Source organism: Perognathus longimembris, chromosome 18 (genome assembly GCF_023159225.1).
Source record: "Perognathus longimembris pacificus isolate PPM17 chromosome 18, ASM2315922v1, whole genome shotgun sequence".
Taxonomy (NCBI): domain Eukaryota; kingdom Metazoa; phylum Chordata; class Mammalia; order Rodentia; family Heteromyidae; genus Perognathus; species Perognathus longimembris.
The window spans coordinates 53689383-53714447 of NC_063178.1; the positions used below are offsets into that span (position 1 = coordinate 53689383).

The 25065-nt window shown below is 42.0% G+C and overlaps 1 pseudogene; it reads left to right on the forward strand.

Moving 5' to 3' along the window:
• Positions 1-451: 451 nt before the first annotated feature.
• Positions 452-13810, forward strand: LOC125367090 (annotated as a pseudogene).
• The last annotated feature ends 11255 nt before the right edge of the window (positions 13811-25065 follow it).

Here is a 25065-nt window from a genome sequence, read left to right on the forward strand (position 1 = left end):
TCCCAAACGGCTTTCATGCAAATACTATCTTGACATAGATATCAGAACAAATATAATTTTCATCTCAGGGACTTCAGTATCTGTGGTCTTGGTAAAATTATAGCACCTGTGAGGAAGAAGAAAAATAGGCAAACATGTTTTCAAACTCTTGTTTTTCTCCTGGATGCAAAGCCTCTGATGCAGAGCCTCAGGGAAGAGTTTTACACATTCTTCCCTGGGGATGCACAAGAGGCTTCCATGGACTACAGTGTAAATCTCTGCCAATAAAAAGACACATATGCATACATACAGACATATATGAATCTACATACTTGGCACTGCAACCTTTACTTTCAGGCAGAATTTCAGCTTGGCAGATGCTTCAGGGATGGGCACTTTGATCTTTATGCTCATTCTTCTCCAGCTTCCCCATCCTTTCAAGTCCTTGGCTGGCACTAGCTGCTTTTCTACAATGAAGCATCGAGCACACATGAATGGAGATGTGCTGATTGCTGGATTTTTTCCTCTTTACACTTTAGGAACAGATAGCAGTAACACTGATGGTTCCACGAAGGAAGACAGTAATCCGTAAGTAATTTACCATTCTATTTCCCTTTACTGTTTTGTTTTCAGGATTGGCAATGGCTGAGGGAACTTGGGTGTGCACAGCAATATCCTCTGTCTTCTATACTCTGGCCTCCTATCCCTCCTATGCCTGAAACTGTTCAGTTTCACTGAACTATCTTGCAAGTGACTTTCTACATGTCAGTGGAAGACTCTTGTTTCATGCAGTGTAGCTTCTCCTTTCCAGGTCTGTAAGTTCTTCACTTTATTCCAAAATCCCTGTATTTCCTGCATCCAGCTATCATGGTTGATAATGAAGTGATGTTATTAGAGACAACCTGAGTCAGTGGCATGAATTATTTACCAAAAGGTTACAGAAACCTTTCCTTCCCCACTGGCCAGTGTCCTGAAAATTTTTCTTTTTTAACAAGAATTTTGAGGAAATAGATTAAAATTCTTATTGTTGTCTGGTGACTCATGACAGTAATCCTCTCTATGCAAAAGGCTGATATCTGAGGATTGAGGATTGAAGCCAGCCTGGACATGAATATCTTTGAGAATTTTATCTCCACTTACCCAGACAAAAGCTGGAAGTGGAACTTTGGTTCAAGTAACCGAGTGCTTCCCTTGAGCAAAAAAGTTCAAGGAAAGTGGCCACACTTTGATTTCAAGCTCCAGGACACTGACACCTACCCATATACACATTCTCTCTCTCTCTCTCTCTCTCTCTCTCATTCTCAGTCTCTTTTACTGTAAACAAAATTTACTGTATAAAACTAAGCACTGTGTCATTATTTCATGTCCGATATGGTCCACAATCCAATTATTACCTCATTTAAAATAAGCGTAATGTTTTAGCCTATTCCCTGGCAAATAAATGTAAGTATTCAATCCATCAAAGTCAAATGTTTTGAATTGCTCCTCCTAAATTTCTTTGCTCATTATGTAGGTTTATCTTCAAAAACTACCAGTTTGTTTTAGCCTTGGCTTTTGCTATTGAAGAAATCAACAAAAATTCTCATCTTTTACACAACTTGACTCTGGGATTTGATATCTATGATGTTCAATTTGGAGATTGGCTAGCACTTAAAAATCACTTTACGGGGCTGGGGATATAGCCTAGTGGCAAGAGTGCCTGCCTCGGATACATGAGGCCCTAGGTTCGATTCCCCAGCACCACATATACAGAAAACAGCCAGAAGCGGCGCTGTGGCTCAAGTGGCAGAGTGCTAGCCTTGAGCGGGAAGAAGCCAGGGACAGTGCTCAGGCCCTGAGTCCAAGGCCCAGGACTGGCCAAAAAAAAAAAAAATCACTTTACTTGCCTCTTTGGGAAGTACAAGAGTCCAAACTACTCCTGCATGAGAGACAGCAAATCGATAGCAGTGATTACGGGACCATCAGGATTAACATCTTCCGAGATTGGAACATTGTTGAGCCTCTACAGGTATCCACAGGTAAGGGTGGAAAAGTGGGAGGTTACTAACTAAATGTATAATTTGGTGCCATTTCAAGTGATAGAAGAATGATAAGAAGATACTAGATGTGTGAGTCTAAATAATTTTGTGATATCAAAAAATGAGTTCAAGGGGCTAGGGATATAGCCTAGTGGCAAGAGTGCCTGCCTCGGATACACGAGGCCCTAGGTTCGATTCCCAAGCACCACATATACAGAAAAAAACGGCCAGAAGTGGCGCTGTGGCTCAGGTGGTAGAGTGCTAGCCTTGAGGGGGAAGAAGCCAGGGACAGTGCTCGGGCCCTGAGTCCAAGGCCCAGGACTGGCCAAAAAAAAAAAAATGAGTTCAAAATGATTAGATATTTATTGTTCCATGTGTAGAAAAGAGAATAGAAAATTTTAGAGCAGTTTAAAGGGATTCTTTTTTTTTTGAAGCAAGACACAGGAAATGATTTTAAAGTGTGAAGATGTGTTGACCAGTGTTCTGCTAGCTCACACCTGTAAACCCAGTTACTCAAGAAACTTTTATGTCTACTTAGCCAGCCAAAAGCAGGATGTGAATATGTGACTCCATTGGCAGAGTGCTAACCTTGAGGGAAAAATTCAAGTTAGTGCACGAGACCCTGAATTCATTGTACTCTACTGGCTGGCTTGCGTGCACACGCACAAACACACACTCATGCAAGATATTATGTTGAATGAAGTCAGGTGCAGAAAGAAAGAGGACATTTGTCCTCTCATATATGAAAGTTAGGGCTAAGATATGACTGTAAAATGTGAAATCAGTATGGAATACATAAAAAGTCATGTGTGTATTTGCATAATCCATCTTGCTAGTTGATTAATTATATAGGGTGGAATCCCAAGGTGTAATATGGCGGACCAAATAAAAGACAGTATAAAAATATATGAACAATGGAAAGCTGAAGCTTATCTTGTCAGAGGGTGATAGATATTGAATGCATATTTAAAAGTGCAGAGAAATGGGGAGTGGAAGTAATTGGGTGGGAAATACATAAGATTCAACCTACAGTTATAAAAATGGACTTAGAAAAGTTGGAATGGGTGTGGTTGTAACATATAGAAGTCATAGAAATGTCAAAGATCAAATGTATGTATGAGAACATTGATACATTGCACTACTATTAAAAAACATTTGAAAATTTTTTAATGAAAAAAATCTTTCCATCTAATTTTACTGGTTACTTAGTTTTTATACTTCACTAGAGATTGTGATAGATGGTAATATTCTCATTCATGGGCTAATTTTCATTCCTCTTAGCTTACATTTGGGCCTTTTGATCATACCCTGAATGACCATAACAAGTTCCCTGCTCTCTATCAGATGGCCCCAAAGGACACTTCAATGGCCCCTGCCATTGTCTCCTTACTGCTTCACTTCAACTGGAACTGGGTGGGAATGTTCACCTTAGAAGATGAGAATGGTTTGTGGATTCTTCCTGAATTAAAAGTAGAAATGGCCAAGAGCAGACTTTGTATAGCCTTTGAGCTAGTGATTCCAACCCATGCCTTATCATATGCACTCAAAATCATGTCCCTTTACAACCAGATTAATAAATCTTCAGCAAATGTTCTCATCATATATGGTGATGATGAATCCCTACTAGATTTAATGAACTGTGTTGAGCAAGTATTAATAAAAGGCAAAGTGTGTATATTGAACTCACAGTGGGAGTTAACCATCAGAAAGAAGTATTTCCTGCTAGGCTCCGTCCATGTACCTCTCATTTTCTCACATCATCATCCAGCTATTTCTGGATTCGCAGATTTTGTCAAGGCTGTTAGCCCTTCCAAATACCCAGAAGACTTTTTCCTTGCTCGGCTGTGGTTTCTCTCTTTTAATTGCTCTGATTCTGAGTCTGACTGTGTAACGTGGGAGAACTGTCCTCGTAATGCCTCCTTGGATTGGTTGCCTAGGCATGATTATGACCTAACTATGTCTGGAGACAGTTACAATATACACAATGCTGTGTATGCTGTGGCCCAGGCTCTACATGAGATGCTTCTTTATCAAACAGAACAACAAACCATGGGAAACCGAAAAGGAACAGTGCCTTCCCCTGCACAGGTAAGACCTTCACACTTGGATTGCATACATCGTGAGCACAGTCACTCTCTAGAGGGGTTTCTCACTTTATGAAATGCAATGTTTCAAGTATGTTTCAAAAATACAAGGCATTATACCTGATTAATTTTTTGTGATGTGCTCTACACATGTGTTCATATGATCTTAAGCAAAAGCAGGTCAATAACAAGAAAGGCATGTATTCCATGTCTTTATAAACTCTTAGTTACAGATAACTTCACCATGCTCATAGCTAATGTTTGAAAACTGTAAATTCATCTTTCCCCTTTTAGTTTATTAAGAAGTAGCAAAGGTACTGGGCTAGATTTGCCTCCCCTGGTGTGGAAATGCTAAGCTTACTCCCTTATCAGTGCTCCCCTTTTCACCTCTCCCCTGGGCGCCCAACCCGCGGGCGGCCAAGGTGGAGGGAAGGGACACGGGCAAGCCTAAAGTCCACGCGGCCAAATGAGATCCCCTTTTCCTCCCTCCTTACCCACCAAGGAAGCCAGGTGCACACGGATCTCGGAGATGCTTCGGAGAGCAATCCGGTTTATTCAGGAGGGGCTCACAGTAATATAGTAGTGATGACAAGGATTGAGCATGAGCTTGTGATAGGCTGGCGAGCTTGTCCATCCAAGAGCAGCTCCCAAGGACCTCCCTCATGGGCTAACATCATTTCCCATAGTACCGCCCTCTGGGCAAAGCCTGCAAAAAGGGAGCACACAAGCTCTCTTGTGCAAGGTGGAGGATGGTCTCAAAGCTATCCCTTATGTTCAGGACCCAGAAGGAGATAGGTGTACCTTACTTCCACACTGCCCCAGGACTGGGGGAAGGGCAGCGTCTCGGGAGCACTCTCATCGCCCTTCCCCCCTTAAGAACAAGATGAATCCCCAACATCTTCCCCTTTTATTTTTTTTCTTTTGTACAGCAGGAGGCACTTTACTTGAGGGCGCGCCATGTCTTAGGTTGAAACCCCCATGGAGGATCTCACTCATCTTCGGCTAATGCACTAGCACTTCAGGCCAACCTGCCTGCTGGGCCGGCCAGCCAGATGAGGGGACTCGGGGAGAGTGAGATTGGCACTTGAAAGAAAGCCCTGTTAATTTTTTCTCATGCCACCAGACCTCAGTGAGCAGCGGGTCCTAATGGGCATGTGACCAACCTCATGGGGTTCCTAAATGGCTAAAGGCCAAAGGCCACTTGTTGTCTGGACAGCTCTGGCTTTTCGCTCCCAATATAAGAGACCAATTTGTCTAGCACAGGGCAATGCAAACATAATGCAAATGGAAGCATCAAGCAGACATGAGCTTAAGCAATCGTAACACAAGGCAAATGCAACATGAGCAACTGTAACACATGAGCAATTGTAACACAGGCACAATGCAATGGAGGGTCTCTTATTTGGCTCAGTCCATAGGAGATAGAGGAGTCCTGGTCCATTTCGGTGTCACTCAAGGTAGTGCAGATGGCTCTCCCTTCCCTTGATGGTGAGGTAGAGGCAGGTTCAGGTCCTGGTGATTTGGCAGCCAGGGTGCTGGTAACTTAACGATTAATGTTAGTAAACACTTTATAGAAAACATTGCAGCAAGGTACCAATCCCTTGCTTATTGTAACCACTTATCATAAAACATTAAGGTGTCCAAACACTTTACCTCCTATTTCCCTCCAATGGGGACCCCTAAGATAAGCAGCAAGGGGAGGGCAGAGGAAAGAACAACAGTGTTCAAAATTTCCCTTTAGTTCTTGTGCAATGCTGTGGGACACGCTGCTACAGCAAACATTATGCCAAAAGGCGCCAAGCAAAGTCCAGGGAAGAAACAAGGCTGACACTGGGTCCATCGCTGGTACAGGTAGGCTTTCCCATTTCTCCATTGAGAAATCCACCATGGTCTTTGTTTTCCTGAAGAGAAAACAAGGAGACACATCCCTCAAGGGCAGGTGCCCTTGGGTGGTCATTCAGAAGAACAATATTTTATGTCTCTAGCTGGAATCCAGATGGGATTTGGTTCCCCAGTTGGGAAAACACATGCGAAGCCCCTTCCTGCACTGATAAGTGGGTCCGGGCCTCACCATGCTCCTGTAAGGGGGTTCTTCCAATGGACTTCCACCTTTAAGTAAGGTGTTTGGCTTGACCAATGTCTCTGGAAAGCCGACAGAGGTTGGTCCTTAGAGAAATTTAAAATATTCAGTGTAAACATCATTGTCCTCAGCTGGTCATGGGGGCTTACCCCTCTTTTTGTTTTAATAATTGATCCTTCAGGGTCTTATTATGCCTCTCAATTATGGCCTGACCCTTTGGGTTGTATGGTATTCCAGTGGTATGTTTAATATTTCACGTTTGGAAAAAGGCCTGTAAAGGCTTGTTGATGAAACAACGTCCATTATCTGTCTTTACCTGTAAGGGGAGCCCTAGGATAGCAAAGCATTATACAAAGTGGCTCTCAGCATGCCATGGTCTTTCCCCCGAATGTGCTGTGGCCCAGCACACATGTGAATGAGTATCTATGGACATAAATATATATTTCAGCCTTCAAAAAGGAGCGTAGTGGATTACATCAGTTTGCCAGATATCGTTAGGCTTTAGGCCTCTGGGGTTGATCCCCGAAGATTGCAGAGGAGGGACTTGCAGAAAGGGCATCCATGACTTGCAAGTCCTAATACTCTTTTTAAGTCATTTATAGGAACTGAACGGAATCTCTGAGGCAACCCTCTCCAGTTTAAGTGTGTACACTCATGGAGTCCTTGGGCCATTTGAAGGTTTTGAGGTTGTGCAATAACCATAGCTATAATAGTCCCATTAGTGGCCAGCTGGTCGGCCATAGGATTACCTTGTGTCAGGTCCCCTGGCAGTCTTTGGTGTCTGTGAAGGCGCTGTAAGAATATAGGCTCAGTCTGTTCTTTTAACAGAGACCTGACTTGGATCATCAGAGAGGTGATTGTGTATTCATCTAGTTTAATATATGAGGACACCAGGTTTGGTAGCAAATTAACCACATACAAACTGTCAGAAAACAGGTTCATTGGCTGTTTGACATGGGTCAGTGCCAGGGCGACTGCGTACAGTTCCTTAAACTATGCAGATCCAGTAACTGCCTCAAAGTAATGGGTGTTTCCTTTCCCATCGGCAGGAGGGGAGGTGGAGCGTACCACCACCACAGACCCCGCTCTTCCCCCATCTGTAAAAACATTGGAAGCCTTAACAAGAGTCCTGGTAGATAAAAGTACAGGATGGGTCCATTGTAGACTGGAAAATGAGGTCATCCCACCTCGAGGTGCCATAATGCCAATCTACCTTTCCCATAAAACCCTCCAGGGCACTGGAAACCTGTTCATTATACCTTCTGACCCATTCAAAATCTGACAGCCGGTAGGGAATGGTTAGCACATCGGGATCTCGCCCATAATGTCTCAGGGAAGTATCCCTGCCCTTGATTACCAAGTCAGCTAGTTGGTCTAGCTGGGAATAAACCCTGGGAGCTCCTCCCACTGATGCGTGCACCCATTGCAGAGGCTCGCCTGACTGGGTAATAGTGGCTGAGGGAAGCTCAGACCTGGGGAGGATCCAAATGCAAAGTGGGCACTCAGGCTTGTAGCGGGCCAACCGTGCCATATTTAGGGCCATTTGGATTTTCTGGAAGGCTCTTTGAAGTGATGGAGTTATTGTAATAACATCAGTGGGCACATTGCCCTTCAAAGAGTCATGGAGCGGAAGCAGAGCCTCTGTAGGCAGGTGAAGCCAGGGTCTTAACCAGTTATTCTCCCCCAACAATCTTTGCATCTCCACCAGAGTTTAAGATGTCTGGAGGATAACTGGGGTTTAAGGGGTCACACAGAGTCTAGTTTAAGTTCTTCCCCCAAGATCTTAAAGGGGTATACTTTCTGAATCTTGTCACTGCCTATATGCAGTCCTCCTCTTTATAGGAGTGTTTGTAGCTTGCCATAGGCAGCGTCTAGCTCTTGGACATCTGCTGCTCCAATAATGATGTCATCCATATAGACATATAAAATAATATCTGACTGGCTCCTAAGAGGTTGAAGAACTTGTGACACATAATGTTGGCAGAAGGCAGGACTATTAACCATGCCCTGAGGAAAGACTACCCACTCATACCTCTGGTCTGGCCCCTGGTAGTTAACCGAGGGCATGGAGAAATCAAACTTTTCACAATACTGGGGGTGAAGGGGAATGGAAAAGAAACAGTCCTTGATGTCAATTATAATGAAATTCCGATCCCGAGAAATGGAGGGGATCCATGGAAGCCCCCATTAAGGGGTGCCGGCGGGGATTATAAGTTCATTAATTTTCCTTAGGTCCTGTACCATTTGCATTTACCTGAGGCCTTGTCCTTGTGCTCTCTGCCTGTGAGCTATAGTTTAACACAGAGAGAAAACACTGCAGGAAAGCCTGCAGGGCCACAGCACGGGGGTGGGATGCAGGCAGACTGCTAACCCCACCCAGCTGTGCGAAGTCGCCAGAGGTCTTCCAGTCTCTGAGTCCCCACCCAGTCTCCAGGAATTTGGCACGGCCCCCAGCAAGGGTGGGCACAGGAAGGAGATCATCCCGACTTAGCAAGCACTGATAACAAAAATATAAGATCCTGTCTCTTTTTCCAAGAGCCACACATTCCAATCCAGTGGGTTTGGGGCCGGCTTTGGGGGTGGAGAGAGCGCGCAAAGCTCCATGCCCACAGCCTCCGGGCCCCATGTATCACCAGCCCAAAAGTTCTAGCTCCAGGCCGCTAGGCGCTGCCGCGCCACCGCTGCACTTGGTGGACCCAGAAGTGGAAAACTCTGAGCCCGCCATATCCAAAACATTGCCAGGGCCACGACCTCTCATGGCACCTGCCACCACCTTGGGCCCCGCGTCCCAGGAGCCCAGCGCGCAGTGCACGCAGCTGCTCACAATCGGGACTTTAAAAGTCCCCGGCGGCGGGGGGGGGGGGGGACCCAGACCAGACTGCTGCCTCTGCCCTGCCTGGTGCCAGGAGATGCACAAAGCTGTGCACAGCCCAGGGCTCTCATTCACGCCCATCCCCGCGTTTTGGAGGATGAACCTCAGTATTTCAAGAGGCAAATTATTCAACCTGTTTTGACTCTGTCCCATCTTCTTTGCTGACCTGATGGGAGAAACACGTGTCCCGGAGACTCTACTCCAATTCCCTTAGGGCTTGCTGGTAGCTGCCAGACTCGTTCCCGTGGGCTCTGGGCCCCACGCTGGGCGCCAATTGCCGGGCAAGATTTACCTCCCCTGGTGCGAGGATGCTAAGCTTACTCCCTTATCAGTGCTCCCCTTTTCACCCTCTCCCCTGGGTGCCCGACCCACGGGCGGCCAAGGTGGAGGGAAGGGACACGGGCAAGCCTAAAGTGCACGCGGCCAAATGAGATCCCCTTTTCCTCCCTCCTTACCCACCAAGGAAGCCAGGCGCACATGGATCTCGGAGATGCTTCAGAGAAATCTGGTTTATTCAGGAGGGGCTCACAGTAATATAGTAGTGATGACGAGGATTGAGCATGAGCCGGCGATAGGCTGGTGAGCTTGTTCGTCCAAGAGCAGCTCCCAAGGACCTCCCTCATGGGCTAATGTCACTTCCCATAGTACCGCCCTGTGGGCAAAGCCCATGAAAAGGGAGCACATGTGCTCACTGGCGCAAGGTGGGGGATGGTCTCAAAGCTATCCCTTCTGGTTCCGGATGCAGAAGGAGATAGGTGTGGCTCACTTCCACACTGCCCCAAGGCTGGGGGAAGGGAAGTTTCTCGGGAGCGCTCTCATCGCCCTTCCCCCCTTAAGGCCAAGATGAATCCTCAACACAAAGGATATTCTGCTGAGCAGAATTATCCACATTTTTCATAAGTGATCTAGAATAATTCCAACTTTAAAAAAAAAAATTTAGCAGTCTCAAATGATACACAATCATAAGTTTAATGGCTGTGCCAAACTGCAGGTAGGCAATTTAGAATTGTTTCATTCATAATTTTATGTAGAATTAGTTTCCCTTAAAAATAACACTTCTAATTCCTTTCTGAGTGACCAAGGTTAGGAAATAATATTTTTATTCCTCCTAGATTTTCTTCTGGGATACCTTATTAGATGCCTCTTGTAAGCCTTAATTCTGAATGTGAGATTAAATGCAATGAGGCGCTGTTCTTAGTTCTAGTTTTCTGTCTTAGCTCTGGAATAAACTTCACCATAAGATGATGCATGTCTTTTAGCTGCATGCTTTCCTGAAGAACAACGAATTTCACAACCCTGCTGGAGACCCAATCATTTTGGATGAGAAAAGGAAGCTGGAGGCAGAGTATGACATTGTGAACATTTGGAATTTTCCAGAAGGTCTTCAACTTGAGGTGAAAGTAGGGAAATTTTCTCCACGTGCTCTACATGGCCATCAACTGTCTTTATCAGAAGATATGGTACAGTGGGCCGTAGGAACTACAGAGGTGAGTTGGATCTAAACATAATGATTGAAAAACCTGAAGGTAAGCAAAGTTCAACATTAGATTGTTTATCAGGCTTGGTACCAGGAACATCCTCCTATAATCCTACTTACTGAGATGGCTGAGATATGAATATCAAGGTTTGGAGTCAGACCAAGCCTTTAGGACATTTATCTCCAATTAGCCAGCAATAATGATGGAAATGGAGCTCCAATTCAAGTTGTGAAACACTTGCCTTAAGCAACTAACCTCAGATATAATACACATTTCCTGAATTAAAGCCTTAGATCTGCCACATGTACCCCCAGAAATTTATATCTTTTGTATAACACTTTTAATGAATTCCAACCTAACAATTTTATTCAGTGACTTTCAAATAAGGAAGGAACAAAGTAATTTAACAAGGCTAGGTGCTTGTGATCATATCTGTCATCCTAGCTACTCAGGACTCTAATATTCTCTGGTCTAAGATTACAGGTCAGGATAAATCCGAAAAAGGCAGAAAGTTTGTGAGACTCATCTCAATTCACCACCCAAATCTGGAAGTTGAATTGTGGCTCAAATGCTAGAGTGCTAATGTTTATTAAAAAGAGCTCAAGAAGAGTGCCCAGTCCTTGACTAAAAACCCAAGGATCAGAGCAACAAAAAAAAATTAAATGTTTCAAAATGTTGGTTTAGAATATTGTCTTAAAATATAAATTACACTTTTCCATGGTTCTAATATCCTGACAAAGTACCTGAGGAATCACTTTATGTGGGTGAAAAGTTGATTTTGTTGCCTTTTGTGTCAGTTTCATTCATTGATTAGTTGGTCTGCTATTTAAGCATCTGTGGTTAGAGGTATCATTGAGGGGCCTGTGTGAAAAGAAGATTCTCATCTCATTGATTCTGGAAAATAAAGAGGGAGAGATGATGGGAATGCAGTTCATATTACCTTACACAAGGGAGATCTGTGCTGTATTTTACAGCATTTAGAGGTTTGAAGGGGATTCTTCCTCTCTTCTCTTTACCATGCGACAGGTGAGACAACATATAATGACATGAATTTAATACAATTCCATAGGGCAGGAAACTAGGACTTAACCTTCTTACCATTAATTTCCACCTTTAAAAATTCCCACATTACTCAATAGTTAAATATGTAAGAGTTCAAGGTGATTGTACATAAATGTTTGAAACTCATAGGAAATAAAGTCAGTTACAGTCTTCAGTTAATCAACTAGACTTACTTGCATGGGAATATTGTTTAATAATCCAAGTCTTAAAATACTGAAGGTTTTAGAGTGTTAGATAAAAACTGAATAGTTACTGACAAATATCTGATTTCCCTCAGACTCCTCACTCTGTCTGCAGTGAGAGCTGTGGTCCTGGATATAGGAAATCTCCTCAGGAAGGGGAGGCTTTCTGTTGCTTTGATTGTACCCCTTGCACAGAGAATGAGATTGCCAATGGTACAGGTAAGCCCATGACTTCAGGAGAAATAGTTCATCTCTCCCTAGATTTCCTTAATCCAACAAAGTCAATGCAAAAGTTGTGTATTAGGATTACAGAGCCCATATTCCTTCGCCCTGTTGATTTAAGTGTGAGAACTGATGGCATTCCCAGTTGAAATACCACAGTTCACAATTTGAAAAAAAAATTTATTAATATTTTCTAGTTTATGCAGGCAAACTTATCTCCAGGAAATCCTTCTTGTCACTAATCATTAAGTTTAAAATTCTAACAGAAAATTAATCACATCATATTCAGGACAGTTTTCGCCATAAAAGACACATTTTATTCGTACAGGAAACACCGATTTCGCACTTTTATTTCATAGTGAAGAGAACTGTTCCTGCAACAGAGAAAGTGTTCAGAAAGATGGAATCAGTTTAAGAAATGAGAGTGAGTCTTGTACATACAATTGCTTTAGTGAATCAAAGAGTGTTTTCTCTGTTCCCATTACTTCACACATGAGTAGGAGTGTAAGCATGTGCCACAGATATTGAGTGTTAAAAGAAGACATGTAGGAAAATTCATGCCATGTCATTCACAATTTTCTATATGGTTACAGAATTGTGCACAGTGCTAAATGTTAAAAAGAGTGACAAAAGATTTCAAACAAAGGGTATTATGATATTAGCCTGACAAAACTGGCACATTGTTAATACATGTGGTAACCAAAGAGGAAAAAAACAGGATGAAAAAAATAGCTTACATAAAGAAGAATATGGAAAGTAGAGAAAGTTCCGATGTAGAAAAAGAAAAGTACTTTTATGATAGGAAATGTTAACGTGTTAGGATTATATTTAAGTGAACAATTTCCTAATTTATTTGAAAAAAATGAGTGGAACTAAACAAGAATTAATGATAGATCACAATTCTCACCAGATGTGGAGCAGTGTATGAAGTGTCCAGATCATCAGTATGCCAACACACAGAGAAACCAGTGCCTCCTAAGAGCTGCAAGTTTCCTGGCTTATGGAGAGCCCTTAGGGATGGCCTTGGCCTGCATGGCTCTTTCCTTATCTACACTAACAGCAGTTGTTCTTGGGGTGTTTGTGAAACATCACAACACCCCCATTGTCAGGGCTAATAACAAGGCTCTCAGCTACATCCTGCTCATCTCCCTCATCTTCTGTTTTCTCTGTTCCTTGCTCTTTATTGGCCGCCCCAACTCAGTCACCTGCATTCTACAGCAAACCATATTTGGAGTTGCATTCACTGTAGCTGTTTCTGCTGTCTTAGCCAAAACTGTAACTGTGGTTCTGGCCTTCAAGATCACGTCTCCAGGGAGAAGGATGAGATGGCTACTGGTATCTGGGGCTCCTAACATCATCATTCCCATCTGCACCCTGATCCAAGTGATTCTCTGTGCAATCTGGCTGGTATCCTTTCCTCCCTTCATTGACACAGATCCCCACTCTGAACATGGCCTAATCATCATCCAGTGTAACAAGGGCTCCCTCACTGCTTTCTACTGTGTCTTGGGATACCTTGTTTTCCTGGCCCTGGCCAGCTTCACTGTGGCTTTCCTGGCCAGGAACCTGCCTGACACCTTCAATGAAGCCAAGTTCTTGACCTTCAGCATGCTGGTGTTCTGCAGTGTGTGGCTCACCTTCCTGCCTGTCTACCACAGTGCCAAGGGAAAGGTCATGATATCTGTGGAGGTCTTCTCCATCTTGGCCTCCAGTGCAGGTCTCCTCTGCTGCATTTTTGCCCCCAAGTGCTATGTCATCTTATTAAGTCCAAATAAAATTTTTATGCATGGCTACAGGGATAAAAAACACAGAAGTAGGACTAAGCATTTTTAATACTTAATTCATATATTTGATTTCTGTATATAATTTCTGAACTAAATCTACAGTCATTTTCCAATCCTACATTTGTTTATATTATGGAAATTAAGTCCAGTGAATGAGGGTCTATTGCTTACAAATATTCTTGGGCATTTTTTATTTCTTCTATATAATATGTACTTAATCTTTTTCCCCTTAGTTCCTTTTGAGCTAGGTCCTAGGTGAAGAGTTATGTGTAGACATAATGACACATAACACTGGTAAGTTCTCTCCTCTTGTGTTGCTTCCAACCCAGCAGGGTGTTCATGCACTCAGAAGGGGAGATAGCCTCAAGAAATCAAACAGTGGAATGGGGAGGACATTAAACTCACAGACTAAAGTCCTGGGTAAGGATTCTGGAGTGTAGGTTTACTGTGAATAAAGTGAGGGGAAAATGGAGAAAAGAAAAGCACAGCGAGAAAAAGAGTTGTAGGTGGGAAATGAAGAATGGGAGAGAGAGAAGAAGGTTGAGGGACAGGTAGACAGAGAAAAAAATGTCAGAGATAGAGAGAAATAGAGAAATGGGATTTGATGCATTGTTCCTATGGGTACACAGAGAAGGCAGATTGTTGACAGTAAAAGTTTAGGAATTTGTTTTTCCTATGCAGATATTATTTCTGTTGTCTTTGCATTGTTTTTATTATTTTTGTAATGGTGATGCACAGAGGGGTTACAGTTACTAAAGTCATAGAAAGAGAAAATTTCTTTTTGGACAATGTCACCCCATGCATCTCTCTGTCCCACATTTTCCTTCCCATCCCTACCTGTTGGACCTGGGTAACTGCAACCGTAGTCCGGACACCGGAGATGCAAGCATGCTTTATTTCAGGAGGGCCAGGGTTTATATAGGGTTAGAAATCAATTTCACAACTTCAAGGGTAAAAAGTAATACAGCATGATATCCATCTTAAATACAAAAGTGGAGGATGTTACTATGGTGAGAGAGGAAACTAATACAAAAGCTTTCCTATTACAGGAGGTAGTTACTACAAAGATTGTTGATATCAAAACAAGGGATTATAAACAGTTGAGGCAGAATTCTAATTATCACCTAGCTACTATTTCTCAAGACTAACTAACTTTGATCATGACTTCTCCATTTACTTGTGAAGAGACTTTCCTATCTACAGTAAGAATCTTTCGCTAAAGGCAGCTGGTCAAGCAAGTCTCCTCAGGGAGACTCTAAGGAGGGGAAAGGGAGATTCTCATAACAAAAGCTGGCTTCCTTTGGCCCGCAAACACAAAGGAACTCATTAGGAGGGACTTTTCTCCAGGGGCCTGTTAGTGTGCTAATGAGGAAGCTGAGTAACTGTGCCTAGGCTAAGTTTTCCAATGGTCAGAGAAGTTAATTCTCCAACACTTACCCACAATTGTTATCCTACCTCTTCAACATAGTGTACAAGGAGTACCACCGCTTTATTTGTTTACCCTTGGTCCCTCCATTTCTGTGCTCCTACTTACACTCCTAAAAACAATAAATGAAAGAACAAGACCAAATGGAAAGAAAACAAAAGCAGCAACTATGAAAAAGACTCTTGTTTGCATTTACTTGCATTCATTTCAGTAAATAGCATTTTATATGACAGGATGCATGTAAATATTGTACCTTTGTGTTCCTCTCATAAGAATATCTTCCACTGGGCTTACTATGTGAGAATGCCTAGAGACAAAGTTTACAGGGAACTTCCTTTACATTTTTGGGCCAATACTGGGCCTTGAACTCAAGACCTGAGCACTGTGCCTGGCTTCTTTTTTTTTTTTTTGGCCAGTCCTGGGCCTTGGACTCAGGGCCTGAGCACTGTCCCTGGCTTCTTCCCGCTCAAGGCTAGCACTCTGCCACTTGAGCCACAGCGCCACTTCTGGCCGTTTTCTGTATATGTGGTGCTGGGGAATCGAACCTAGGGCCTCGTGTATCCAAGGCAGGCACTCTTGCCACTAGGCTATATCCCCAGCCCATGTGCCTGGCTTCTTTATGATCAAGGCTAGCACTCTGCCACTTGAGCCGCAGCACCACTTCTGGCCTTTTCTATATATGTAATGCTGATGAGTTGAACCCAGGGATTCATGCATACAAGGCAAGCACTCTACCACTAGGCCATATTCCCAGCCCTCTTCCTTTAATTTTTTAGTGTCAGTCTTGAAGCTTGAACTCAAGACCTTTTCACTGTCTCTGAGCTTTTTCATTTGCTCATGGCTAGCATTCTACTACTTGGGCCACACATCCACTTCAGACTTCTTGGTGATTAATTGGAGATAGTAGTTTCATAGACTATTCTGCACCTTTGGCTTTGAACTAAAATCCTCAGATCTCAGTCTTCTGAGAGGAGACAGGATTACAGGCATGAACGACTGGGTACCTGGCTGTTTCTTCCTTTTTTTTATCCAGGCCCAGAAGCTTTTGTGCTTTATCAAAGTGCTGCTAAATATGATAAATCAGCCACACCTTTTAATTTAGTTCCAGTAGAATATCACACTCTTCTTTAGCTAGATGACAGAGAGGTGAACAAAGTCTGCATTTTCAATAGTACAGCTTTTATTTTCTTAAAATTTAAGTCTTATTTTAGTGATCCGTCAGTATTGTATGAGTTTGAGCTAAGCTTTTCCAAGTTTGTGGAAATACAATATTTCTTTAATCAATGAATTGAATATTCTTGTTTTATTTTAATTTTCTTAACAATTAATGACTCAGAGATGGAGGTGTTTTAGCTAGATTTTATTTGTCCATTGGGGGAACTTTTAGTTTTAATTATTTCAACTTTAATCACTTCTTTGTTGGTCAAGTCTTTTTTATTATTTTTTATTTTATTTTATTATTAATTTTATTGATAAGATGATATGCATAAGAGGGTATAATTACATAATAAGGTAGTGAATACATTTCCTGTCATATTTGTTACACCCTCCTTCATTTTTCTTTCTCTTCCCCAGTTCAGATAAGCATATATACAATATCCAGTGTACCAGAATCATATACAATGTATCTTATGTACACCTATGACCATATCCCTATGTAAAAGGAAAAATGTTATTGGTTCAATGTAAATGTACAAAATCTAATTCCATGCTGTACTTAATCTTCTTGATGTCTCATGACTATTTTGATAGTTCACCTCAAACTTCTCATTTTATGGGTCTCTTAAATCACACTATCTGATATATACTTCCTTCTTAGGAAGGACCTCTTTTGATTTATGATACATTGCCTCACATCACACGGTAACATTATACTCAGATGCTTTAAAAATATTTTGAGGATAAATCACAAACCATTATGGCTAACTATATAGAGGAAAATAGCCACACTAGCCCTCCCAGGCCTGTATTTGGAAATAGCTGAATCTCCCATTAGAAGAGAGGAGACCATGTGGAGCTTCACACCCAGGGAAGAACACAATCATGAAGGGAGCCCAAAGGAAAATGACAACAAGTTCAAACATTTCAAAGTCGACCCAACATGGAAGGAAAGCAGTGACTCTCCTTTACCTTAGAAAAAGAAGTAATTATACATGGCTTCTCAGAAGTTGAGTAAAATTTCTTAGGAAGGTAATTAGCAATTTTTCCCCTCAACCTCCCTGTCTCAACAAAAAAACATAATTGTAAAAAATAACTCAAAGAACTTTGAAAATCACTAGGCCAAAAGTTGAATTGACTTAGAAATGTGGAGAGATCCAAGGCACAGTGGCCTTGTAGAAAAGTATCAGAGGACAGGATTATTTCTCTTTGGTGATGGTGGTGGTGGTGGTAGTGTGTGTGTGTGTGTGTGTGTGTGTATATGAGATTTACTATAAGATTTTTCATATACCAAGATAAATATAAAATTTTGCCCAATGAATTTTTTTTTTGGCCAGTCCTGGGGCTTGGACTCAGGGCCTGAGCACTGTCCCTGGCTTCTTTTTGCTCAAGGCTAGCACTCTGCCACTTGAGCCACAGCGCCACTTCTGGCCATTTTCTGTATATGTGGTGCTGGGGAATCAAACCCAGGGCCTCATGTATATGAGGCAGGCACTCTTGCCACTAGGCCATATCCCCAGCCCTTGCCCAATGAATTTTAATGCTGCACAATACCTATTTCCGCATAGTGGTTGCAGGTGATATGCTTTGTAGGTCACACTTTGCATACCTATGAATTACTGGTGTCCAATTTAGTCATATTCCTTCTTAAAGGATGATGAACAGCAAAGAGACAAATTGCTTATTTTTCCAAATGACAGTAACAAATTGTAATAAAGCACCACAAGCGTTTGAAAGAAACAAATTCATCCTAAAGGTATTTGATTATAATATAATTTTCCTTCAGAATAAAAAGCTACAATAACAATAAAGAGGTAAAATTTTAATTACTACATATATACATACACACACACATATATGTATATATATACAAATACATATATATATATATATATATATATATATATATATATATATATATATATTTGGACACGGGTAACTGCAACCAAAAGTCAGGACATGTGGGATGCAGAGGCGAGTGAACCAATGCACACTTTATTTTAGAAGGGCCAGGATTTATATAGTGTTGAAATCAATTCAGAACTTCAAGAGTAAAATTAAGGCAAAAAGATATCCATATCAATACAAAAGTTGCAGATGTCACTACTGCAAGTGTGCTATTACAAAGGATGTCACTATAACAAAGGATGTCACTATTACAAAGGATGCCCCTACTACAAAGGGTCAGCACTACATCAAAGGATCAAACCAGTCAAGGCAAAACTCTATCACCTAGCTACTATTTCCTCAAGACTAATTTTCTTAGACCACTGGCTTCCCTATATACTGTAAAATGCTTTCCCTGGAGCATCTGGGCAAACAAGTCTACCCAGGGAGGCTCTATACGGGGCAGGGGGCAGAAGAGTCTCATGACAATGTGGCTTCCTTTGGCCAACAAACACAGGAGATGTTTCCCCATAGGGCTATTTGTTTGCTAATAAGCATCAGAATATCTGTGCCCAGGCTGTCAGCCACTGGTCAGAGAAATTATTCTCCCACAATTCCCCCTTTATTTATTATTTTTCTACAGCTGCTTCTCTAGTAAGCTTAAGGGCAGTGAGTAAAATATCAGAAGATCTATTCTAAGCAAAGTGCTTCATTACTGCTGTGATAGAACAGTATCTTATGGTAAAAACACGTAAGTATTAAGGTAATAAAAGCACTTCCAACACTATGTGTAATACTTTGCCACCACCCCTTGGGGTCTAATCCTTCTAGGGCTAGTCCCTGGGCAATCTCATCAATAGAAGAGGCAATTGGTAATTCCTTTTGAAAAGCTTCAAAAAGCTCCCGGTATAAATTTGATCACTTAAAGAACCATTTACTATGGCTCCATCTATAAGCATTTGTATATTATTCCATTCATATTTAGAGGCATTATATATGTAAGGTGTTACACAGACATGACTAGAATTCCAATCACAGTTCAAAAACAATTGTTGCAGGCTGGGGATATGGCCTAGTGGCAAGAGTGTTTGCCTCGTGTACATGAGGCCCTGGGTTCAATTCCCCAGCACCACATATACAGAAAATGGCCAGAAGTTGCGCTGTGGCTCAAGTGTCAGAGTGCTAGCCTTGACCAAAAAAGAAGCCAGGGACAGTACTCAGGCCCCGAGTCCAAACCCCAGGACTGGCCAAAAAAAAAAAAAAATGTTGCTGCAAAGACAGATATTTCTGTCCAAGACAGAACACCCCCGCATTGACGGATTCTATCTCATCTTGAAGGTGGGCATTCACTTCCAGCTGATGTTGCCATAAATTGTGGGAGTCCTGGTGCCAAAGTCATGAGTTTGTACAGATTGTCACAATGTGGCTCCGGATATCGCTGCGGTAGTAGCAATGGCAATCAGTCTGACGAGTCCTGCAATAATCAGTGCAATTGCACAATGACTCCTCCTCAAAAGCTGCTAGAAAAAGCACATTACTAGTCCTGTACAAGTCCTCCAGCCCAGAGATGATGCATGTGAAATGGCACCCAAAGTGAGTGGCAATGGGTCAAAATCACGATCCTATCTTGACACAGTAAGGGAGCACAGGGTGAAGATGTAGATTCTTCCAGATGACTGTCAGGCCATCCTCCAACTTAACCCAAATGGGATGAGCAGGGGCCCTGGTAACAGCAGGCAGTAGTGTCTCACAGTGTCTCCAATAGAATGTTACACCTCCTGCTGGGCTGCCTGCAACTTTCTGCATAGACTGGTTAAAGAAGATAGGTTATAACGCCTGACTTGAGCAAAATCTAATATTTTCCTGGTTGCTTTTTAAGTACACTGGATTTTGTTTCTGTTTTTGTTTTTGTTTTTTCCGGAGCTGGGGACCGAACCCTGGGCCTCGTGCTCGCCAGGCGGGCGATCTTCCGATAAGCCAGATCCCCAGCCCAAGTACACTGGATTTTGCAAGCTGGCACCCCAGTGACTTTCAAAACAGCTTTAGGCAATCAATGGTGTTGGGTTTTTTTTTCTCCCCTCCCGGCTCAGACTCTTTTTTTTCTCTCTTCCTGCCCTCCGTAACGTCCTCTCCCCCAACTCCCGACCAGCAGGTAAATTAGAGTGAGACGTGGGGGTTCGGTCCGGCCTGGCGTGCGCGTGACCTACGTGGTAATGTGGCCGCTATCCTTCCCTGGGAGCTAGCGTACATAGACCACGGAGTTGGCTTCTGAGAGCGAACTAACTTTATTGAGAGAAGGACAAGGGGAGACGATTCCGAAGGAAGGGGGTTGGCCAGGATTCCGATAGGCCAAGAGCTGTCACCTGACCCCCAAGGGCTAAGGTCACTTGAGCGCACCGAACTCGGGTGGGGTTGGTGGGCGCCCGGCTGGCTGGCAGGTTGGAGGGCTGTTGGCCCAACCGGTTTCTCTGGATTCCAATCTAGAGGGGGTAGCAGGGCCGCTTTCCCCAGGACTGGGGGAGGTGCATCAAGCCCCTTCCATCAAGGCGAGAAAGATGGACCCCAACAAATGGCCCTTGGGTAATTTTGCCACGGCAATAATTTTTAGTAATAAGACATTTTTAATAAGGCTAGGATTTTCTATGCCAACATGGAAGGTTTGGCCTATAGCCATCTCTCAAAAGTGCAGTCTCTACTCTTGTACACTTGTTAGCACTCCTTTTTATACCTCCGGTTTATCCTGCCTCAACTTTTAAAAATAACTATAATCGCTCAATTCTTAAGGGGAGCTGATGGGCAAAGATAATCCATCTTCTATAACTTTTTCAGTTCGATAACAATGCTTACATTAACTTTTAATAATTACATACACTTTTTCGTGGGGCTCCAGCACTATAGCCTTTTAATATTCTACTTTGTAAAAGTATTTTCCTGACTGGCTGGGGGAAATGATAGTAAGATAAGTTGAAAGATCGTCCTTCTTCCATAGGAAAGACTGGAATACCAGACCCATAAGGGGGAGAAAGTAAATCATGAATAGATGTAGAAAGAGGGACAGGGGCCTCTGTCCATAAATATGGACTCAATAAAGGAGAGTTAGAAATATAGGCCAAATACATTACCTCCGACGTAGCCCCTACAGGTGCACACCTGTCCATTAGAATGGCCTTATCACTTGGATGAGAATGTATCACCCTGGTCTTGATGCACAGGGGGCATTCATTGCCGGATCCACTGGAGCAGGTGCTAGAAAGATCAGCTGTCTTCTGTAAAAACAAGCATACCCTCGCCCCTGGGTTATTATCTTGCGTGGAACACAATCTAACCCCCATATCCAATCAAGTCCAGACAGCCTGTGGCTTGTTTATCAAAGGTGAGGCTAAGAAGTTGTACTTTGCTGTGGCCATTATATCTCCTAGAGGCAAATTTTAAAAATTAAGAACAAATAAATTAAGAACAAATATAGCTTCCTCAATAATGGCTCGGGCTATTTCATAAATACTTTTCATTGAAGTCTCATACCCCTCGGTACTATCCATATTCCCCTTTTTTACTTTTTTTTTGAGCTTGTTCTACTATACCTCGACCTTGAGGATTATATTTAATTCGTGTAAGATATTATGAAATTGTAAGGATAGCATGGTCGTCTTTTCCAGGAGCAAAAAGAGACTAAAGCATCTACATGAGAATTACCATATGCCAAAGGACCTGACAAATTAGAATGAGCATAAATGTGAACTACATACAGGGAATGCTGTCTTTGGTGTAACAGGCTTTGTAATTGTTTAAATAGTGAATCTATTGGGGGTTTTATTTGAGAAATAACAGCAGAATATATATTGCACAATACATGTGCTGCATAGGCAGAGCCAGTGATTAAATTAAAAGACATTTAGAAATTCTGTAAAGCATATATAATAGCCTGTAAACTCATTTTATTGTACCAATTGCTGGAGTAAGAAAAACTTGATATTTATCTTTTATCCAAAATGTACATTTGTTATATTTAGTACCATCTACAAAGACATTTGAAGCATTTAGAATGGCCTCAGAAAGTAAAACATTATCAATAACATAAATTTGTTTTTGAAAGAATTGCCATAAAGGGCTTGAAGATAAATGGTATAAAATTTCTCCAGTAAAGCCATTCAAGGACAATGGGAGGATATGAGAGCTTTGTAATGCAAATTCTAATTGCTGTTTAGGAATAGGGATGATAATGAAGTATATATCTTGCCACCTGATTTATACGCACCTTTCATGACCTGGCATAATAATAAAACCAATCAGTTTTAGATGTGTTAATTTACGAGGGATATTTAAAGCAAAATATCCTTGAAAAATAGAGAATAGATTATGTAAAACATAGGTAGGTATTAGTTGATGTTTCCCAGTAACTTTTGAAAATCATTAAGTGTTTAATTCTGCAGTCTGAATCTTTATTAATTGGGGGGTAACTGCTTGTCTCTAACTAAATATCATAGATACTTAAATGGATATTCTGTTTAAATGAATTGTATCAGGGGTAATTATTAAACCATACTATTGCAAGTACAAAGGCAAATTTTGCAAAAATTCTGATACAATATTTTTATCAGGTGCAGCAAATAATAAATTATTTTACTAAAAACCTGCAAGGCCAACTGGAGTAGCAATTAAAAAATCATCTTGCTAGCCATAATATTCATATAGCCAACTTAAAACAACCATTTAGGACAGGTCTATTTTTCAGATCTCATATCCAGAGATCCATTTTCGATCTCTCAACACTTGGATTTAAAGAAACCTGGAGCCTAGGTGCCACCCATTGGTTCAGGCTGCTTGTTTTCTTATCTAGAAAGGCATTTTAAAGCCTTTAAAATAGAGGCTTTCACACCTTCACCTCAGCCTTTATTTGCCTGGAAAAACTGAAGCCCAGAGGGCACATTGCCTCCTGGCAGCCTGTTTCTAAATAGCCATTCTTTTTCTATATACAGAGAGTTAATTAGAGTTGAGTACTTCTATCTCCATTAGTTTATTTACTTTAAAATATTTACCTGATTATATGTACCTTAAGATAGTCTTACTACTACATCACAGTTTACACTTATAAAATTTAGTAGCTGAATCATTAAACTGATACCCAAAACAATTGTAACAACAGTATATTTAGCAGTGTGCCCCAGAGTTATGAACATGATATTCCAGACTTAGCATCTTTGCATTTTAATACATCCAAATTGCAAAACTGTACAGAAATCAAATTATATCAGGCCTGCCGAGCCAGCCGGCAGTGAAAAGGAATCCTGAATGAGGGGGGCGAGGATTAAAGAAAAGGAAAAATACAAGACAAGAGAAAAAAGACAAGAGGCAAAGATGGGGTACGGGAGGTCTGCATCTTGAGATTGAAACTCAAGATTGCAGCCCAGTTTATTCTTAACATCCAGCTTTTATGCAGTTTGGGAACCAGGGACTGGCATAGGGTTACCAAAGTTTAAGAAAATAAGAAAGCTTTTATGTCGGTAAAGAACAGGAGACAATGAAACAAGACAAGGCTGAATGATGAACATAAACCAGGCGCCTATGGACACAGTAAAACATCTTGGTAAGTGCTGGCTGTCAATTAAGCCAAATCTTACTGCATTCCTTGTGATAACAGCACAGCCAGAGGTCAGGATGAGGTTAGCTGCTAGCTCGGCTCCCAACAGTCCCCCCCGTCTTTACTTAAAGAAGCGAACCTGCCTGTCTTAGGTGGGGTGGGTACCCCAGCCTGCCTTACCCGTCTTAGGGTAAACTTCACAGCAATGCTGAAGCCCCATGTCTTAGGACGGTCAAGGCTGGTAGCGACTCATACCCGTCTCTGGCTGCGGTTCCTCTCAGGGGAAAGTTCATTCACTTGGAGCTTGATCTTATGCAGCTGGCTGGCTAAACTCATCAAAGAGTTTTGCAATATGCGTGCAATGCAAGGAGGGCATAGGAAAGCCATCAGCAAAAGTATCCCTGGGCCGAGCAATGTCATTAGCAGTCCCTTAACGTTAGATAAGGAAGGGACATACTGTTGAAGTTGTTCAAACAGTTCTTTTGCTGTTTCTGCCACATTAGAGTCCAAAGGCAGAGCTTGTTCTAGTCCGGCTATTTGTCTATGGAGTTGAAAGAGATCTAAGGACAAGTTACTATGGTGCCAAATACCATTTAGATGTGCTACAACTTGTTCCCAAGGATAGCTTGACCCATTATACTTATGGAGGGTCACACATATAAAGTCAAACCCAGCATGACAGCTCACCTGTTGCAAAGTTTGTAAGGCACGAATTTGTACTCCAGTGACAACACAGATTCATACAATGCTTCTAATTTTTGTTCTACTTTATCATCAATCCTGCCTTGAAAGTGCAGGGCTTGCGTGGTATTATGAGCAAGCTGATTAAAATAGTGAGCTGTCTGCACATTTTGTGTTAGAGTCACAGTGGCCGCTGCAGCAAAGGCAGTTAAGGAAATAAAGGCTACAATGCCTGCTATTAGTAGCCCTACAAATCTTCTAGGGCGCATAAGCTCTTTTAAATGTTTTAACACTTGAATACCTGTTTCTTCATACCAAGCTACAGATAAGTATACAGGAAGCATAACAAATGGTGGTTGCTTAATAACAATTACAGAATCAGTAAGACCACTATACAAGCAATTTGTAAAAGAACAGTTAGTGCAGGTAACATCGAAGTACATGGCTTCTATAGAAATATTAAAAGGTCCATACATAATAGCATAAGGGGGTGTTACACAACTCATAATATTTTTTAAAGAAGTATAAGTGGGCCAGGAGATATTGTTCAGGGAAGCCACTAACATCCAGACAT